At 40.2% G+C, this 18,818-nt stretch overlaps 1 protein-coding gene across 2 annotated transcripts in view; it reads left to right on the top strand.

Moving 5' to 3' along the window:
* LOC129463447 (protein mono-ADP-ribosyltransferase PARP4) overlaps window positions 1-18,818 on the top strand; it is a 130,933-nt gene that overhangs the window by 10,540 nt on the left and 101,575 nt on the right. The window lies entirely within an intron of this gene.

Here is an 18,818-nt window from a genome sequence, read left to right on the forward strand (position 1 = left end):
ATTCAACATACATTAACTGAGGTCAGTTTTCAGGGACACATCTTGACAAATCTCAAGAAACACAATTCTGAGCAAAGTAGGACCACACAGAAAATGGAAATATCTAGCCCTGAAATGTAAATGCAAGCTTCGTTCCAAAAATTTAGACAATGTGCTGTGTTATTTCACTGAATTCAACATGTTTTGACATTGACCACTTTTCAAAAACACGTTTGTACAAGCACAGAAAGAAACATCTTGGAGCCCAGTTAGCGCTTCCAGGAAAATAGGCATCTGCAGCCCTAAATGCTGAAAGTAAGACATGGCACAAAAACAATGTATGATCTGCTGTTGCTTTTTCACTGAATTCATCAGTGAAAAACAGCAGTTTTCAAAGACACATCTTGTCAAAACTCAAAAAACACAATTCAGAGCATAATAGCCTCACACAAAAAATGCGAGTATCTAACTCTAAAATGTAAATGCAAGCTTTGTTCCAAAAACCTAGATTATTTGCTGTTCTCTTTCATTGAATTCAACATGTGTTGACATTGATCACTTTTCAAAAACCCATTCATACAAGGTCAGAACAAAGCATTTCAGAGCCCAGTTAGCGTCTCCAGGAAGATACGCATATACAGCGCTAAATGCTAAAAGCAAGATAGCAACAGAAATAATGTATGATGTACAGTTTTCTTTTACTGAACTCAACGTGTATTAACTAGGAGCAGTTTTTAAAGACATATCTTGTCAAATCTCATAAAACACAATTTTGAACTTAGTAGGCCCACAGAAAAAATGCAAATATCTAGCTCTAAAAGGTAAACACAAGCTTTGTTCCAAAAACCTAGATAATGTGCTGTTTTTGTTCATTTAATTTGACATGTTTTGACACTGATCACTTTTCAAAAACACACTTTGTACAAGCTCAGAAAAAAATATTTCTGTGCCCAGTTAGTGCTTCCTGGAAGACAGGCACAAAAGCCCTAAATGCTAAAAGAAAGATATGGCACACAAATAATGTATGATGTGCTGGTTTCTTTTTTTTTTTTTTATTATTATTATTTTTTTTATTATACTTTAGGGTTTTAGGGTACATGTGCACAATGTGCAGGTTTGTTACATATGTATCCATGTGCCATGTTGATTTCCTGCACCCATTAACTCGTCATTTAGCATTAGGTGTATCTCCTAATGCTGTCCCTCCCCCCTCCCCCACCCCACAACAGTCCCCGGAGCGTGATGTTCCCCTTCCTGTGTCCATGAGTTCTCATTGTTCAATTCCCACCTATGAGTGAGAACATGCGGTGTTTGGTTTTTTGTCCTTGCGATAGTTTACTGAGAATGATGTTTTCCAGTTTCATCCATGTCCCTACAAAGGACACGAACTCATCATTTTTTATGGCTGCATAGTATTCCATGGTGTATATGTGCCACATTTTCTTAATCCAGTCTATCGTTGTTGGACATTTGGGTTGGTTCCAACTCTTTGCTATTGTGAATAGTGCCGCAATAAACATACGTGTGCATGTGTCTTTATAGCAGCATGATTTATAGTCCTTTGGGTATATACCCAGTAATGGGATGGCTGGGTCAAATGGTATTTCTAGTTCTAGATCCCTGAGGAATCGCCACACTGACTTCCACAATGGTTGAACTAGTTTACAGTCCCACCAACAGTGTAAAAGTGTTCCTATTTCTCCACATCCTCTCCAGCACCTGTTGTTTCCTGATTTTTTAATGATGGCCATTCTAACTGGTGTGAGATGGTATCTCACTGTGGTTTTGATTTGCATTTCTCTGATGGCCAGTGATGAGGAGCATTTCTTCATGTGTTTTTTGGCTGCATAAATGTCTTCTTTTGAGAAGTGTCTGTTCATGTCCTCTGCCCACTTTTTGATGGGGTTGTTTGTTTTTTTCTTGTAAATTTGTTTGAGTTCATTGTAGATTCTGGATATTAGCCCTTTGTCAGATGAGTAGGTTGCAAAAATTTTCTCCCATTGTGTAGGTTGCCTGTTCACTCTGATGATAGTTTCTTTTGCTGTGCAGAAGCTCTTTAGTTTAATGAGATCCCACTTGTCGATTTTGGCTTTTGTTGCCATTGCTTTTGGTGTTTTAGACATGAAGTCCTTGCCCATGCCTATGTCCTGAATGGTATTGCCTAGGTTTTCTTGTAGGATTTTAATGGTTTTAGGTCTAACATATAAGTCTTTAATCCATCTTGAATTAATTTTTGTATAAGGTGTAAGGAAGGGATCCAGTTGCAGCTTTCTACATATGGCTAGCCAGTTTTCCCAGCACCATTTATTAAATAGGGAATCCTTTCCCCATTTCTTGTTTTTGTCAGGTTTGTCAAAGATCAGATAGTTGTAGCTATGCGGCATTATTTCTGAGGGCTCTGTTCTGTTCCATTGATCTATGTCTCTGTTGTGGTACCAGTACAATGCTGTTTTGGTTACTGTAGCCTTGTAGTATAGTTTAAAGTCAGGTAGCGTGATGCCTCCAGCTTTGTTCTTTTGGCTTAGGATTGACTTGGCGATGCGGGCTCTTTTTTGGTTCCATATGAACTTTAAAGTAGTTTTTTCCAATTCTGTGAAGAAAGTCATTGGTAGCTTGATGGGGATGGCATTGAATCTATAAATTACCTTGGGCAGTATGGCCATTTTCACGATATTGATTCTTCCAACCCATGAGCATGGAATGTTCTTCCATTTGTTTGTATCCTCTTTGATTTCATTGAGCAGTGGTTTGTAGTTCTCCTTGAAGAGGTCCTTCACATCCCTTGTAAGTTGGATTCCTAGGTATTTGATTCTCTTTGAAGCAATTGTGAATGGGAGTTCACTCATGATTTGGCTCTGTTTGTCTGTTATTGGTGTACAAGAATGCTTGTGATTTTTGTACATTGATTTTGTATCCTGAGACTTTGCTGAAGTTGCTAATCAGCTTAAGGAGATTTTGGGCTGAGACAATGGGGTTTTCTAGATATACAATCATGTCATCTGCAAACAGGGACAATTTGACTTCCTCTTTTCCTAATTGAATACCCTTTATTTCCTTCTCCTGCCTGATTGCTCTGGCCAGAACTTCCAGCACTATGTTGAATAGGAGTGGTGAGAGAGGGCATCCCTGTCTTGTGCCAGTTTTCAGAGGGAATGCTTCCAGTTTTTGCCCATTCAGTATGATATTGGCTGTGGGTTTGTTGTAGATAGCTCTTATTATTTTGAGATACGTCCCATCGATACCTAATTTATTGAGAGTTTTTAGCATGAAGGGTTGTTGAATTTTGTCAAAGGCCTTTTCTGCATCTATTGAGATAATCATGTGGTTTTTGTCTTTGGTTCTGTTTATATGCTGGAATACATTTATTGATTTGCGTATGTTGAACCAGCCTTGCATCCCAGGGATGAAGCCCACTTGATCATGGTGGATAAGCTTTTTGATGTGCTGCTGGATTCGGTTTGCCAGTATTTTATTGAGGATTTTTGCATCAATGTTCATCAAGGATATTGGTCTGAAATTCTCTTTTTTGGTTATGCCTCTGCCAGGTTTTGGTATCAGGACGATGCTGGCTTCGTAAAATGTGTTAGGGAGGATTCCCTCTTTTTCTATCGATTGGAATAGTTTCAGAAGGAATGGTACCAGTTCCTCCTTGTACCTCTGGTAGAATTCAGCTGTGAATCCATCAGGTCCTGGACTCTTTTTGGTTGGTAAGCTATTGATTATTGCCACAATTTCAGAACCTGTTATTGGTCTATTCAGAGATTCAACTTCTTCCTGGTTTAGTCTTGGGAGGGTGTATTTGTCGAGGAATTTATCCATTTCTTCTAGATTTTCTAGTTTATTTGCATAGAGGTGTTTGTAGTATTCTCTGATGGTAGATTGTATATCTGTGGGATTGGTGGTGATATCCCCTTTTTCGTTTTTTATTGCATCTATTTGATTCTTCTCTCTTTTCTTCTTTATTAGTCTTGCTAGCGGTCCATCAATTTTGTTGATCTTTTCAAAAAAACCAGCTCCTGGATTCATTAATTTTTTGAAGGGTTTTTTGTGTCTCTATTTCCTTCAGTTCTGCTCTGATTTTAGTTATTTCTAGCCTTCTGCTAGCTTTTGAATGTGTTTGCTCTTGCTTTTCTAGTTCTTTTAATTGTGATGTTAGGGTGTCAATTTTGGATCTTTCCTGCTTTCTCTTGTGGGCATTTAGTGCTATAAATTTCCCTCTACACACTGCTTTGAACGTGTCCCAGAGATTCTGGTATGTTGTGTCTTTGTTCTCGTTGGTTTCAAAGAACATCTTTATTTCTGCCTTCATTTCATTATGTACCCAATAGTCATTCAGGAGCATGTTGTTCAGTTTCCATGTAGTTGAGCGGTTTTGACTGAGTTTCTTAATCCTGAGTTCTAGTTTGATTGCATTGTGGTCTGAGAGACAGTTTGTTATAATCTCTGTTCTTTTACATTTGCTGAGAAGAGCTTTACTTCCAACTATGTGGTCAATTTTGGAATAGGTGTGGTGTGGTGCTGAAAAAAATGTATATTCTGTTGATTTGGGGTGGAGAGTTCTGTAGATGTCTATTAGGTCCACTTTATGTAGAGCTGAGTTCAATTCCTGGATATCCTTGTTAACTTTCTGTCTCGTTGATCTGTCTAATGCTGACAGTGGGGTGTTAAAATCTCCCATTATTATTGTGTGGGAGTTTAAGTCCCTTTGTAGGTCACTGAGGACTTGCTTTATGAATCTGGGTGCTCCTGTGTTGGGTGCATATCTATTTAGGATAGTTAGCTCTTCTTGTTGAATTGATCCCTTTACCATTATGTAATGGCCTTCTTTGTCTCTTTTGATCTTTGTTGGTTTAAAGTCTATTTTATCAGAGACTAGGATTGCAACCCCTGCCTTTTTTTGTTTTCCAGTTGCTTGATAGATCTTCCTCCATCCCTTTATTTTGAGTCTATGTGTGTCTCTGCACGGGAGATGGGTTTCCTGAATACAGCACACTGATGGGTCCTGACTCCTTATCCAGTTTGCCAGTCTGTGTCTTTTGATTGGAGCATTTAGCCCATTTACATTTAACGTGAATATTGTTATGTGTGAATCTGATCCTGTCATTATGATGTTAGTTGGTTATTTTGCTCGTTAGTTGCTATAGTTTCTTCTTAGCCTCGATGGTCTTTACAATTTGGCATGTTTTTGCAGGGGCTGGTACCGGTTGTTCCTTTCCATGTTTAGTGCTTCCTTCAGGAGCTCTTTTAGGGCAGGCCTGGTGGTGACAAAATCACTCAGCGTTTGCTTGTCTGTAAAGTATTTTATTTCTCCTTCACTTATGAAGCTTAGTTTGGCGGGATAGGAAATTCTGGGTTGAAAATTCTTTTCTTTAAGAATGTTGAATATCGGCCCCCACTCTCTTCTGGCTTGTAGAGTTTCTGCTGAGAGATCAGCTGTTAGTCTGATGGGCTTCCCTTTGTGGGTAACCTGACCTTTCTCTCTGGCTGCCCTTAACATTTTTTCCTTCATTTCAACTTTGGTGATTCTGACAATTATGTGTCTTGGAGTTGCCCTTCTCGAGGAGTATCTTTGTGGCGTTCTCTGTATTTCCTGAATCTGAATGCTGGCCTGCCTTGCTAGATTGGGGAAGTTCTCCTGGATAATATCTTTCAGAGTGTTTTCCAACTTGGTTCCATTCTCCCCATCATTTTCAGGTACACCAATCAGACGTAGGTTTGGTCTTTTCACATAGTCCCAAATTTCTTGGAGGCTTTGTTCATTTCTTTTTATTCTTTTTTCTCTAAACTTCCCTTCTCTCTTCATTTCATTCATTTCATCTTCTATCAGCGATACCCTTTCTTCCAGTTGATCGCATCTGCTACTGAGGCTTCTGCATTCTTCGCGTAGTTCTCGAAACTTGGCTTTCAGCTCCATCATCTCCTTTAAGCCCTTCTCTCCATTGGTTATTCTAGTTATCCATTCTTCTAATTTTTTTTCAAAGTTTTTAACTTCTTTGCTATTGTTTTGAATTTCCTCTCGTAGCTCAGAGTAGTTTGATCGTCTGAAGCCTTCTTCTCTCAATTCATCAAAGTCATCCTCCATCCAGCTTTGTTCCGTTGCTGGTGAGGAACTGCGTTCCTTTGGAGGAGGAGAGGTGCTCTGTTTTTTAGAGTTTCCAGTTTTTTTGGTCTGTTTTTTCCCCATCTTTGTGGTTTTGTCTACTTTTTGTCTTCGATGATGGTGATGTACAGATGGGTTTTTGGTGTGGATGTCCTTTCTGTTTGTTAATTTTCCTTCTACCAGACAGGACCCTCAGCTGCAGGTCTGTTGGAGTTTACTAGAGGTCCACTCCAGACCCTGTTTGGCTGGGTGTCAGCACCGGTGGCTGCAGAACAGCGGATTTTCGTGAGACCACAAATTCAGCTGTCTGATAGTTCCTCTGAAAGTTTTGTCTCAGAGGAGTACCCGGTTGAATGAGGTGTCAGTCTGTCCCTACTGGGGGGGTGCCTCCCAGTTAGGCTGCTCAGGGGTGAGGGACCCGCTTTAGGAGGCAGTCTGTCCATTCTCAGATCTCCAGCTGCGTGCTGGGAGAACCACTACTCTCTTCAAAGCTGTCAGTCAGACAGGGACATTTAAGGCTGTGGAGGTTCTCGCTGAGTTTTTGGTTGTCTGTGCCCTGCCCCCAGAGGTGGAGCCTACAGAGGCAGGCAGGCCTCCTTGAGCTGTGGTGGGCTCCACCCAGTTCGAGCTTCCTGGCTGCTTTGTTTACCTAAGCAAGCCTGGGCAATGGCGGGCGCCCCTCCCCCAGCCTCGTTGCCGCGTTGCAGCGTGATCTCAGACTGCTGTGCTAGCAATCAGCAAGACTCTGTGGGCATAGGACCCTCCGAGCCAGGTGCGGGACACAATCTCCCAGTGTGCCGTTTTCCAGGCCCGTTGGAAAAGCGCAGTATTAGGACGGGACTGACCCGATATTCCAGGTGCCGTCTGTTTCCCCTTTCTTTGACTAGGAAAGGGAACTCCCTGACCCCTTGCGCTTCCCGAGTGAGGCAATGCCTCGCCCTGCTTAGGCTCGCGCACAGTGCGCTTCACCGACTGTCCTGAACCCACTGTTAGGCACTCCCTAGTGAGATGAAACCGGTACCTCAAGCAGAAATGCAGAAATCACCCGTCTTCTGTGTCGCTGGGGCTGGGAGCTGGAGACCGGAGCTGTTCCTATTCGGCCATCTTGGCTCCATCTTGGCTGGTTTCTTTCACTGAATTCAACATGTATTAACTAAGAACAGTTTCCAAAGACACATATTGTCAAATCTCAGAAAACACAATTCTGTGCACAGTAGGCTTAACACAGAAAATATGAATATCTAGCTGTCAAAGATAGACACAAGCTTTGTGCCATACACCTAACTTATGTGCTGTTTTCTTTAACTGAATCCAACATGTTTTGACATTGATCACTTTTTAAACACACATTTTGTGCAATCTCAGAAAATAACATTTTGAAGCCTAATTAGCACATCCAGTAAGAAATGCATATACATCTCTAAATGCTAAGAGCAAAATATGACATGCAAATAATCTATGATATGCTGCTTCATTTCACTGAATTCAACATGTATTAACTAACAGCAGTTTTTAAAGACACATCTTGTCAAATTTCAGAAAACATAATTCTGAGCATAGTAAGCCCACAGAGAAAATGTGAATATCTAGCCCTAAAAGCCAATAGCAAACCTCTGCCTAAATTAATTATGTTGTGCTGTTTTCTTTCACTAAATTAAATAAATTGTTATATGGAACAGTTGTCAAACCTACGTTATATAGAAGCTAGAAAACACACACGTTAGCCCATGCAGCCCTTATAGAAAGATATGAATAACCAGCTCTAGTATTAAAAAAAAGCAAGCTTTGTGCCAAAATATTACATGATATGCAGGTTTTTTTACTTAATTCCACGTTTTGCTTTTGAACATTTTTCTAAACTACGTTTTGTAGGAGCTCAGAGCAAACATTTCTGAGCCAAGTTAGCCTTTAAAGGCACGTAGACATAACCAGCTCTAAATGCTAAAAGATGTGGCACACATATACGGTATAATGTACTGCTGTCTTTCACTGAATTCAACAGGCTTTTATTTGAAGAGCTTTCAAAAACATGTTTTTTCGAAGCTCAGAAGAAACATTTCTGAGCCCAGTTAGTCTTTTTATGCAGTTATGCAAATCCAGCCCTAAATGCTAAAGCAAGATATGGCACACAAATACTGTATGATGTGCTATCTTTTTTGATGAATTCAACATGTTTTGACATTGGTCACTTTTCAAATTGTGTTGAATCTCTGACTACACAATTCTGTGCATACTAGGCCCTCAGAGAAAATGCGAATATCCAGCTGTAAAAGCTAAAAGAAAATTTGTGTCAGAATATTTATGATGGGCTGTATTCTTTGACAAAAGATAATATGTTTATACTTAATACAGTTTTCTTTCTTTTTTTTTTTTTTTTTTTTTGAGAGAGAGTCTCGCTCTATCCCCCAGGCTGGAGTGCAGTGGCGTGATCTTGGCTCGCTGCAAGCTCTGTGTCCCAGGTTCACGCCATTCTCCTGCCTCAGCCTCCTGAGTAGCTGGGACTACAGGCGCCCGCCAACACGCCGGGCTAATTTTTTGTATTTTTAGTAGAGACGGGGTTTCACCGTGTTAGCCAGGATGGTCTCGATCTCCTGACCTCATGATCCGCCCGTCTGGGCCTCCCAAAGTGCTGGGATTACAGGCGTGAGCCACTGTGCCCGGCACTTAATACAGTTTTCAAACGTAAGTTTTGTTAACACACAGAACACAAATCTGCGAACCCAGTGGACACTAATAAAAGACCATAAATATGCACACATAAAAGCTGAGAACAAGTTTTGTGCCAAAAATCATGATGTGTTGTTTTGTTTCACTGAATTAATCACATTCTTACTTAGAACAGTTAGTAAAACCACGTTTTTAGACCTAAGAAGAGACACGCTTGAACCCATTCAACTTTCAAATAAAAATGTGAATATTCAGACATAGTAAATATAAAAAAGGTTTGTGCCCAAATCATCTATGATATGGAGTTGTCTTTCACTGTCTTTTTGAGACAGAATCTTGCTCTGTCGCCCAGGCTAGAGTGCAGTGGTGCAATCTCCGCTCACTGTAGCTGGGACTACAGGCGCCCACCACCACGCCTGGCTAATTTTTTGTATTTTTAGTAGAGACAGGGTTTCACTGTGTTAGCCAGGATGGTCTCAATCTCCTGGCCTCGTGATCCGCCTGCCTGGGCCTCCCAAAGTGCTGGGATTACAGGGGTGAGCCACCGCACCCAACCAGCACATCATCAAGTTTTTTGGCACAAATGTTGCTTTTAGCTATTAGGGGTGGGTATTCATATTCTGCTATGAGTGCCCACTGGGTTCATAAATGTCTGTTCTGAGGCCTACAAAACCTGTGTTTGAAAATGATTCTATGTGAAAAAGTGATGAATTTCCTCAAAGAAAACAGCCCATCCTAATGAATTTAGGCACAAATCTTGCTTTTAACTTTTAGGACTGGATATTCATATTTTCTGTGAAAGCCTATTGTACTCAGAATTGTGTTGACTGAGATTCGACAAGACAAGTCTTTGAAAACTGCTCTACATCAAAACAGGTTGAATTCAGTGAAAGAAAACAGCACATCATAAAGGATTTTTGGCACAAAGCTTGCTTTTAGCTTTAGGGCTGGATATCTATATTTTCCTGAGTGCCCACTGGGCTCAGATATGTCTTTTCTGAGCTTCTACATAATGTGTATTTGAAAACTGTTCTAGGTAAAAACATGTTGAATTCAGTGAAAAAAAAAAAAACCCAAAACACCATCAAGTTCTTTGGAAAAAATCTTGTTTTCCATTTTTAAGGCTGAATATTCTTATCTTCATAAGGGATCTCACTGGGCTCAAGAGTGTCATTTTTTAGTTTCTATGAAACGAGTGTTTGAAAACGTTTCTAATTAAAAATGTGTGGAATTCAATTAGAGAAAACAGCACATCATAAAGTATTTTAGCCCAAAATATGCTTTTAGCAGTTGGGATTGGAAATTCATATCTTCCTATGAAGGCCTACAGGGCTCAGAAATGTTTGATCTGAGTTTGTACAAAACAAATTTTAAAAAACTGTTCTCAGGCAAAACATGTTGAACTCAGTGAAACAAAACAGCACATTATATAGTTGTTGTTGTTGCTGTTGTTGTTTTTTGGCACACAAAGCTTGCTTTCAGTTTTTAGATCTGGATATATCACATCTAGGAAGATATTCATATACAACCCTAAACGCTAAAAGCAAGATATAGCACACAAATAATATTTGATATGCTGTCTTTCTTATACCAAATTCAACATATATTAACTAAGGGCTGTTTCCAAGGACACATATTGTCAAATATTTTTAAAAACACAATTTTAAGCACAAAAGGCCCTCAGAAAAAATGAGAATATCTATCTCTGAAAGGTAAACGCAAGCTTTTTGCCAAAAACCAAAATGTTGTGTTGTTTTCTTTCACTGAATTTATCATGTTTTGACATTGATCGCTTTCCAAAACTTGTTTGTACAAACTCAAAAAATAACATTTTGAAGCCCAAGTAGTGCTTCTAGAAAGATATGCATATATAGCCCTAAATGCTAAAAGCAATATATGGCAAACAAATATTGTATGATGTGCTGTTTTCTTTCACTAAATTTAACATGTATTAACTAAGAGCAGTATTCAAAGACACATTTTGTGAGATCTCAGAAAACACAATTTTTAACTTAGGTGGCACAAACAGAAAATGCAAACATCTAGCCCAGAAAGGTGGATGCAAGCTTTGTGCCAAAAACCTAGATGATGTGCTGTTTTTCTCACTTAATTTAATATGTTTTGACATTAATCACTTTTCAAAAACTCGTTTTGTACAGGCTCAGAAAATAAAGTTTGGAAGCCAAGTTAGTGCTTACAGAAAGATATGCATATACAGCCGTAAATGCTAAAAGCAAGATATGGCACACAAATAATGTATGATGTGCTGTTTTGTTTCACTAATTCAACATGTATTAACTAAAAGCACTTTTCAAAGACACATCTTGTAAAATCTCAAAAAACACAATTCTGTGAATGCAAATATCTAGCCCTGAAAGTGATCGCTAATTTGTGCCAAAAACCTAGATGATGTGCTGTTTTCTTTCACTGAATTCAATGTTTATTAACTAAGAGCAGTTTTCAGAAACATGTTTTCAAGTCAGAAAACAATTCTGAGCACAGTAGTCTTACACAAAAAATGTGAATATCTAGCCGTCAAAGGTAAACACAAGTTTTCTGCCAAAAACCTATATTATGTGCTGTTTTTTTCACGGAGTTCCACATGTCTTGACATTGAACACTTTTTAAACACACGTTTTCTACAAGCTCCGAAAACAACATTTCCGAGCACAGTTAGCGCTTCCAGGAATGTATGCATACACAGTCCTGAATGCTAACAGCAAGATATGGCACATGAAATATGTATGATCTGCTATTTTGTTCACTGAATTCAACATGTATTAACTAAACATTTTTCAAAGATCATCTTGTCAAATCTCAGAAAACCTAATTCTGAGCATAGTAGGCCCACACAGAAAATGCAAATATCTAGCTCTAAAAGGTAAACACCAGCTTTGTGCCATAAACCTAAATGATGTGCTGCTTTCTGTCAATAAATTTAAGATGCTTTTACATTGATCACTTTTCAAAAACACATTTTGTAGAAGCTCAAATACTATTTCAGAGCCCAGTTAGCGCTTCCGGGAAGATATGCATGTACAGCTATGAATGCTAAAAGCAAGACATGGCACCCAAAATAAAAGTAATGTTCAGTTTTCTTTTGCTGAATTCAACATGTGTTAACTGAGAGCAGTTTTCAAAAACACATCTCAGAAAACACAATTATCGAACACACATCTAGAAAACAGATCTCAGAAAACACAACCTCAAGCTTAGTAGGCCAACAAAGAAAATACAAATATCTAATCATAAAGGGTAAACGCAAGCGGTGTGCCAAAAACCTAGATGACGTTCTGGTTTCCTTCACTTAATTCTACATGGTATAGCAGTTCTCAAAGATGCAGCTTGTCAAATCTCAGAAAAAACAATTCCGAGCATAGTAGGCCCTAAAAGGTAAATGCAAGCTATGTACCAAAAACCTACGTGATGTGCTGTTTTCTTTCACTGAATTCAACATGTTTTGATATTGATCCTTTTTTTAAACAATGTTTCAGACAACTTTAAAAAAAGCATTTCTGAGCCCACTTTGTACTTTCAGGAAGATATGCATATACATCCCTAAATGCTAAAAGCAAGATATAGCACACAGATAATATATGATGTGCTGTTTTCTTTCACTGAATTTAGTATGTATTAACTAAGAGCAGTTTAAAAAGACGCATCCTGTCAAATATCAAAAGACTCAGTTTTGAGCATATTAGACCCACACAGAAAATGCAAATATCTTGCCCTAAAAAGTAAATGCTAGCTTTTTGCTAAAAAATTAGATGATGTGCTATTTTCTGTAACTGAACTCGTTCCATATGCTTCAAAGAAAATGCTAAACCGACACAGCTATAGATCAAACACTTGGTGCACCACTTCCTTTCAACCTCCATGTCCTCACCGCCTGCTTCTTTGTTTGATCACCAATAAATAGTGTGGGCTCCCAGAGCTTGTGCCCTTCACAGCCTCCATACTAGTGTCAGCCCCCTTGACCCACTTTATGCACCCTTAACTTATCTTGTCTTATTCATTTGACTCCGTCGGACTTCGTAGCCCCCACAGTCTGGGATTGGGTCTGATCATCCCAACAAATAATGAGTTGATGGGCGCAGCAAACAAACATGGCACATGTATACCAATGTATCAAACCTGCAGGTTGTGCACATATACCCTAGAACTTAAAGTGTAATAGAAAAGTAAGAAAAAAGAAAATGTGTCTTTAAAAAGTGACCAATGTAGAAACATGTTGAGTTCAGTTACAGAAAATAGCATGATAAAATGTGTTTTGAAAAGTGATCAATGACAAATTATGGCTGGGTGCAGTAGCTCAGATCTGTAATTCCAGCACTTTGGGAGGCCAAGGTGGGCAGATCACTTGAGGCCAGGAGTTCGAGACCAGCCTGGCCAACATGATGAAACCCCAGATCACTTGAGGCCAGGAGTTCGAGACCAGCCTGGCCAACATGATGAAACCCCATCTCTACTAAAAATACAAAAAATTATCTTGGCATGATGGCGCACACCTGTAATCCCAGCTACTTGGGAGGCTGAGACACAAGAAATCACCTGAACCCTGGAGGCAGAGGTTGCAGTGATCTGAAATCATGCCACTACACTCCAGGCTGAGCCAAAGAGCAAGACTCTGTCTCCAAAAAAAGAAGCCACAGGGGACAAACACACACACACACACACACACACACACACACACACACACACAGAGAGAGAGAGAGAGAGAGAGAGAGCATGAGAATGAGAGCTGGCAGGGCAGCACATGCCTATAGTCTAGCTACTTGGGAGGCTGAGGGGGGAGGACTGCTTATGCCCAGGAATTTGAGTCCAGCCTGAGCAACACAGCAAGAGTCCATCTCTGAAAAAATAATTTTAAACAAAAAACATGGAAAGACCTTCTCTTATCTTAGGACAACTTAGTAACACTATGAGTTAAGTACAGAAGAGAGGAACAAAAGTAACTCACTTGTAGGATTGTTACGGTTTTCTTCTTTTGCATCCTTTTTTTCCACAGGTGCTTCTTGATACTGTGCAACAGAAAATAAATTAGGAGAAGCACTTTTTGAAGTTAAGACAGAATCTCTATGAGCAGTTCTACAGAAGTTGCTTTGCTTATGGGATAAAATTTTGGAAGCATATGTTTCTTCCTGAGCTAGGTCCAGGTAGACGTATGATGGGAAGCAGCGTGTGGCTCTCTATCCGGTGGTGTCATTTCCTGGAGATCTGTGCTTCTGGCTCTGATCATCAGGCAGTAAACTCAAACCTTACAATTAAGAAAAGCAACAAAGCTGATGACTTCCTTCAACATTTTCTTTTATCCCCAGTAGTGACTCCACCCCACAAAGGCTTCTCCACAGTGACAAAAGTATTTTTTCCCTTTATTAGGAAGTGGTGTTTAACAAAACCATGAAATATTTGTTTATTTCTTTATTTATTCATTTATTTATTTTTTTGAGACAGAGTCTTGCTGTCGCCGAGGCTGGAGTGCAGTGGTGCAATCTCAGCTCACTGCAACCTCTACCTCTGAGGTTCATGCTATTCTCATGCCTCCTGAGTAGCTGGGATTAAAGGCATGCACCACCATGCCCAGCTAATTTTTTGTATTTTTAGTAGAGACGCGGTTTCACCATGTTGCCTAGGGTGGTCTCGAACTCCTGAGCCCAGGCAATCTGCCCTACTCAGCCTCCCAAACTGTTAGGATTACAGGCATGAGCCACCACGCCCGGCTAAAATAATGAAATTTTTTAAATTCCAAAGTGACCTTCACATAGATTTAAGTAACAGTATATTTAGATGCTGCTTCTGTGCAGACAGTGTGGGCACAGCAGAGCTGCAGCTGCCCAACTCCTATTCCACATGTGAGAACACGCAGGGGTCAACTCTGCAGCCCTGCAATCAGCACATCAGACCTGGAGCACCCACACGGACAGTGATGCGAGTGATCTGAGCTGTTCCCTAGTTATCAAAACCCGCCCTTTAGATTATCCTTACAATTTTGGTATCATTGGGTGATGGAATAAAGGCTGACTTTTCCTTCTGGCAGGATCTCATCTCACTGCAACCACCACCTCCCCAGTTCAAGCGATTCTCCTGCCTCAGCCATCTGAGTAGCTGAGACTACAGATGTGCGCCACCATGCCCAGCTAATTTTTGTATTTTTAGTAGAGATGGGGTTTTACCATGTTGGCTAGGCTGGTGTCGAACTCCTGACCTCCAGTGATCCACTGCCTCAGCCTCCCAAAGTGCTGGGATTACAGGCATTAGCCACCACACCCGGCCAAGAGTTAACAACTTTTCATTGCTGGTCTGATGGTAGCAAGTGTCCACTCTATCCAGAGAGGATATGTCAGGTGCAGTGGCTCACATCTGTAATCCCAGCACTTTGGAACACTGAAGCAGATCATTCGAGCCCAGAAGTTTGAACGTTAGCCAGGCATGGTGGCGTGCACCTGTCGCCCTAGTTACTTGGGAGGCTGAGGCAGGAGGATCACTTGAGCCCAGGAGTTTATGATCACACCACTAGACTACAGCCTGGGCGACAGAGTGAAACCCCCGACTCTTAAAAAGAAAAAAAACAGAGAGAGAACATAAGTGCTAGCCTGGCCAAGGGATGATCCCCAAGCCCATGTCATCCAGGCCAGAAAGGGGAATTCTAACAGGTTGTGAAGATGCACTGAGAGATGCATGTGTCTGGCCTCTAGGCAAACCCAAGAAAACCCACACCCTGCTTCACCTGCAGGAAGAGTGAGGGAGTTATTCACCAAGGCCTGAAAACTCAGATTTCCAGAATTACTTCAGTAAAGAAGTTTCTAACAACAATGTTGGGTGCTGAGAGACATTTTTTTAATCTTGGCATTTTTGTATAGGAAAATCTATTGCTGGTGCATTGGACTTACAACAAAACATCCTGGAAACCTAATGAGTGTATGCAACAAAGGGATTATCACATCCACTACACTCTAGAATGTCTGACCAATGATGAATGATGTCGAATAGCTAGTAAAGGATTTCTAGCTTGAATCTTTGATGTAATAACAGCAGAGCAATACCATAATAGTTGTCACACCTGTATTTTTGCTTTCTTCAAAAATAGCAATAATTATATAGTAGTTGGATCGTTCTTCAAACATTCTATAGGTTTGTATTACACATTTTTTTTTAGATGGGATGACTCTATCACCCAGGCTGGAGGGCAGTGTCACAGTCACAACCCACTGTAGCCTCAACCTCCAGGTCTCAAGTGTTCCTCCTGCCTCAGCCTCCTAGGTAGCTGAGAGGACAGGCATGTGCCACCACACCTGGCTAATTTTTGTATTTTTTGTAGAGACTCGTTTTCGCCATGTTGCCCTGGGTCTTGAACTCCTGGGCTCAAGCAATCCACCTGCCTCAGCCTCCCAAAGTGCCAGGATTACAGGCGTGAGTCACCGTGCCCGGCCTCCCTATCATTTCTTGGAGGAGAGTTTTGGCAGATATAGAATTCATTGCCAGTTTACTTGTTTTCTTTCAGCACTTTATATCATCCCACTGCCTTCTGGCTCCCATGGTAATAGATTGGCTGTTAATCTTATGCAAGCTCCTTTGTATGTAGTGATCATTTGTATCTAGTTGCTTTTAAGCTTCTCTGTCTTTGGCTTTCAAAAGTTTGATTATTAATACAATGCTATTGTCGGCTTTTTGAGTTTATCATATTTGAAGTTCATGGAGCTTCTTTGAAGTGTTACATTATGTATTTTATCAAATTGGGGACTTTGGAGCCACTGTTTCTTCAGATACTCCTCCTGCCAGTTTCACCCTCATCTTTCTTTCTGGGACGCCCATTATGCATATGCTGATACACTTGATGGTGTCCACAAATCTTTTGGACTTTGATCTTCATTCTTTTACTTTCTGCTCCTCAGACTTAATAATTTCAATTGTTTTATCTTCAGGTTTGCTTATTCCTTCTTTTACCTGCTTAAATCTACTGTTGAGCATCACCTGTGAATTTTTCATTTAAGTTATTGTATTTTTTTCTTTTTCTTCTTCTTCTTTTTTTTTTTTTTTTTTTTTTTTTAAGACAAGGTGTTACTCTGCCACCCAGGCTGGAGTGCAGGAGTGTGATCCTAGCTCACTGCAGCCATAAACTCCTGGGCTCAAATGATTCTCCTGCCTTAGCCTCCTGAGTAGCTAGGGCCACAGGCATGCACCACTATGCCCGGTTAATTTTGTAATTTTTTTGTAGAGAGGGGATCTCGCTATGTTGCCAAGGCAAACTCTTGGCCTCAAGCAATCCTCCCGCCTGGGCCTCCCAAGACACTAGGATTACAGGCATGAGCCACCATGCCTGCTCCCATTATACTTTTTAACTACACAATTTCTCTTTGGTTCTTTTGAGTTCCAAAACTTTTTGGTTCCTTTTATAATTTCTATCTGTTTATTAATATTCCTTATTTGTTTTAAAAATAGTTTCAACTTTTATTTTAGATTCAGAGGGTACATGTGCAGGTTTGTTACCTACACATAATTCGTGGTGCTGAGGTTTGGGGTATGATTGAGCCCCTCACCCAGGTACTGAGCATAGTACCCAATAGTTTTTTCAACCCTTGCCCCTCTCCCTCTCTCCCCGTCTAGTAGTCCCCAGTGTCTACTGTTGCCATCTTTATATCCATGAGTACCCAGTGTTTAGCTCCCACTTACAAATTAGAACATGTAGTATTTGGTTTTCTGTTCCTTCATTAATTCACTTAGGACAATGGCCTCCCGTTGCATCCATGTTGCTGCGAACGACATGATTCCATTCGTTCTTTTTATGGCTTCATATTATTCCATGGTGCATATGTACCATATTTTCTTTATCCAATCCATTGTCGATGAGCACCTAAGTTCATTCCATGTCTTTGCTATTGTGAATAGTGCTGTGATGAACATACTAGTGCATGTGTCTTTTTGGTAGAATGAGTTCTTTTCTTTTGGATGTGTACCCAGTAATGGGATAGCTGGGTCGAATGGCAGTTCTGTTTTCAGCTCTTTGAGAAATCTCCAAACTGCTTTCCACAGTGGTTCAACTAATTTACATTCCCACTGACAGTGTATAAGCATTTCCTTTTCAATACAGCCTTGCCAGCATCTGTTGTTCTTTGACTTTTTAATAATAACCATTCTGACTGGTGTAAGATGGTATCTCATTGTAGTTTTGATTTGCACTTCTCTGATGATTAGTTGAGTTTTTTTCATGTTTGTTGACCATTTGCACATCTTCTATTGCATATTCTCTGTTTATTGAGGCCTTGTTCTCCTGGTTGTGTCTTTCAGTTATTTTTCTATGCTTCCTTTCACTTTTTGTCCATGTTTAAGACAGTTTATTTAAAGTATTTGTCTAATAATTCCTATGTCTGTGCTTGCTCGGCTCAGGGACAATTTCTGTTCATTTCTTTTTTCCTTTGAATTGGCCATTTTTTTCTTTCTTTTTGCATGCCTCATAATTTTTTGTTGAAGATTGGACATTTTGAGCATTATGATATGGTAACTCTAGGAATCAGTCTCTCTCCATCCCCAGAATCTCTTGTTGTTTCTTAGACAACCCTACAGAGTAGGTTGTAATGATGAAACTTGGTAAATTACCTTGTCCCCAATCCCCTTGGTAATAAATTGTGGAGTCAGGATTCAACGCCATACCCTTTCCACTGTATTCTCTACCCTATCCTTTCTATTCTCATTTTATTCAGTATCCTAAAAATCTGAATCTTCCCCATTGCTTTATTCCCATTTCAGTGAATCTCAGATCTGTATCTCCAGCCCACCGCCGCCCTTGAATGGCAGATAAATATATTTCCAACTAGTTACAAACACTATCACGAATTTCAAACTCAGGAAGGCTTAAATTTATTATCTTACTCTCCTGTTTCCCCGAACTTTCCCTAAATTTTCTTCTTTCCCGCCCTTGTGAATCCCTTCCATTTCTCAGTTAAAGGACAGCACCATCCACCCACCTCTCCCAAAGCCGAGCTTTGTATTAATCCTCATTGACCAAATCCCTCCTGAAATATGAAACTGAAACAAAGCTCTGAACCCTCCGGTTGATCTTGGAAGAGAAACCCCG

Source organism: Symphalangus syndactylus, chromosome 15 (assembly GCF_028878055.3).
Source record: "Symphalangus syndactylus isolate Jambi chromosome 15, NHGRI_mSymSyn1-v2.1_pri, whole genome shotgun sequence".
Lineage (NCBI taxonomy): Eukaryota > Metazoa > Chordata > Mammalia > Primates > Hylobatidae > Symphalangus > Symphalangus syndactylus.